Source organism: Poecilia latipinna, unplaced genomic scaffold (genome assembly GCF_001443285.1).
Source record: "Poecilia latipinna isolate Pla-1442-1.1 unplaced genomic scaffold, P_latipinna-1.0 Scaffold4633, whole genome shotgun sequence".
Taxonomy (NCBI): domain Eukaryota; kingdom Metazoa; phylum Chordata; class Actinopteri; order Cyprinodontiformes; family Poeciliidae; genus Poecilia; species Poecilia latipinna.
In genome coordinates this window covers 13,171-15,925 of record NW_015117249.1, presented here as the reverse complement: position 1 = coordinate 15,925, position 2,755 = coordinate 13,171, and the positions used below count along the sequence as shown (strand labels likewise).

Genomic DNA, 2,755 nt, shown 5'->3' with positions numbered 1-2,755 from the left:
TTTCTGCCTTTAACATCAGAACAGAGATGCTACAAAGTAACATCAAGGTAATCATTCATCCATAGAGCAGAAAGGACTACAAATCCCAGAATGCTTTGTGAGTGATGCCTGACAGAGGATCAGGAAGAAGCTACTGAGTTATTTTACTGTTGTGGATAAAACAGGTTTTTACATGAAGATATTTGCTACTGAAGCAGCACTAGGCTGTGTTGAACAAGTAAAATATGAAAATGATAAATACAAAAGCAGTAAACACATTAGAAATAATCCAAAAGGAATTATTCTGATGTTTAAACAATTACTGCAGAACCTGATTGATCACCTGCAAAAACAACTTCATAGTTCAAAATAGATATTTTACAATAAATAGGTTTTTGTGTCATTGAACTGGTCAGAGTCACCAGAATGAAAAGTTTGATACAATGTTTATGTAAGAAAGATAAATGGATTTGTCCTGTTTCTATTATGAAGGTTCAGTCTGGATTCTTTTCTAATGCAAAAGGATCATATTGGTGACATCTACTGGTGAACAAACCAGTTTTAGATCATGATGATGGTCATGAGAACTTGAATACTGATCAGAGAAAACAAATTAGATATTATTTGATTATTCCCTTTAATGTAAACTGGTTGACTTGGTGAGCCTCAGTTTTCATCACCAAATAAACAGAGACACTGATAAATATTGAATTGTTGCTCATTTCAGGGCCCCACAAACCATGTGCCCTCCGGAGAGCTAAAGGCTAGCTCCGCCCCTGGAGGAGGAAACATGGAGACCCGACCGTCTCGATCTCTAAGGTCTTTAAAGCTTCAACAGGCTTTTCTGCTCCTGGTGTCTCTGCATGATGATCTAGTCTGTTGTTCTGTGAACCAGCACTAACTGGGACCATAAACAGTGATTATCATCATTATGTGAACATGTGTCTCCGTGGATAGCATAACTTTAACTATCGCCGTATCTCAGATCAAAATAACTTTGGATCTTAGTTTTCCTCCAGAAACTCGCCTGTAGAGACAGATGAGACGAAGACGATGATGAAGATCAGGGCCGAAAACAGTGAAGTAGCTGATAGAGAATCCATTTCCGTGTTTCTGTCCACCGCCACAGTTTCACGTATTTCTCTTATCGCGACAACAAAACACCAGAAGATTCACTTTAAACATTAAACCTTATTTTAAACATTAAACCTTATTTTAAACATTAAACCTTATTATATTTCCACTTTATCGGGCCTCTAATCAATAAAATACCAAACATCCAGAAACACCGATGATCCACGAGCTGCGACAGAAACAAGGAAGAAGGAGGAGCTGAAGGACGATGAGGAGAACTGTTCATCTGACTGAACTGAGTCTCTCGGATCAGTGATCCGTTCACCGGATCTCAGTTCATTCCTTCAGAACAGCGCCTCCTTCAGTACAGTTCTGGTCTGTTCATGCTGTGACATGTTGCCGCTCCACAGCGTCGCTCTGCGTTTACTTCAGGCTACCAGCACACACACATCACACACACACACCGGTCTCCAGTATCTTAACAGACTTTGGTACAGAAAATAATGAGACTCGGAGGAAAGAAGATAGAAAATAAATTATTTCCTTTTTCTTTATCTCTCACTTGGATTATTTCATGTTTTTATTTCAGTACTATAAACATATTTAACAATCAGACATTTAGTCACATACCATATTCTTGTTTATCTGACGGGCTGAAAATGCATTTCACCAGTTAAAATATACCTTCTGCATCATAAGAAGCGGTTTTTACTTTGCATTAAAGGGTAGTTTTATGTATTTTCTAGACATGTAGCATCATTTTATAGCCCAATCAAGTAACTATGTTACCTTCGGGTCTCATAAAATATAACTTAAAATAAGTTTCACTTTGTAATTTAACTCCTTGAAATTGGGTCTCTGTCTCTTTAAAACCTCCTGCTCTTTCTGAAACTCCGCCTTCAGGAAGTCATCACAACATGGCTCCTCTATTAACTACCAGTTTTGCCAGCGTTGCTATGAGAAGTAGCTCCTATAATGAGCTCAGCAGTTCCACCAGGTGCTTGCTAATTGCTGCTGGCTAGTTTGAAGGAGCTGAGGGGGAGAGAGGCAGAAACTTGGAAACTGCAGCTCTGAGCAGGTGAAGGTAGATCCCTTCAGGAGTTTTGCAGAGGCAGACATCAACTCACCTGGAGGAGGAAGAACATCCAGGTTGATGATGAAGACTGTCTCTGTTCTGCTGTTTGTCTGAACGACTCGACACTCGTATGCTCCTCTGTCGTCAGTCGTCACGTTCCTCAGAACCAAAGACACGTTTCCATCCTTCATCTGTCTGTCCTGCAGATCCACCTGGTCCCTAAACATCACATGCCGGTTTTCTAGATCAAGCTGATCGTCTCTGTACAGAAGAACGTAATCTGACCCCAGATCGGTTCTGCTCCACTCCACAACCAGAACCGGGTCTCTGCTGGTCAGGCGGCACGGCAGAGTAACCGTCTGTCCAGGTCCAGATCTGATCGACTGATCTGAGGAGAAACAGAGAGAAAAACTGAAACTGAAGCTGCTGCACGAAGCACAAAGATCTGAAAACAAGCAGGTTTTACTTTAATTCAGTCGGTTTACACTTAAATCTCATCTCATATTTCTTTCTGTTTGTGTATTCTCTCCGTTTCTAAGTCTAAAAACAGGTCGTAATGTTTTGCTCCTGATCCAACAACCTGTTTACCGCAGTTCACCTGACGCAGTGACTCACCTGCGGAGATAA

General features: G+C 40.7%; 1 long non-coding RNA gene across 1 annotated transcript; it reads right to left on the bottom strand.

Annotated features, from left to right (window-relative positions):
- Positions 1-843: 843 nt before the first annotated feature.
- On the bottom strand, positions 844-1,363 carry LOC106942878 (uncharacterized). The gene is made up of 2 exons (XR_001423743.1): positions 1,208-1,363; positions 844-1,169 (listed from the first exon to the last, which is right to left on the bottom strand). It is a non-coding gene; the product is annotated as an uncharacterized LOC106942878 (long non-coding RNA).
- Positions 1,364-2,755: the final 1,392 nt, after the last annotated feature.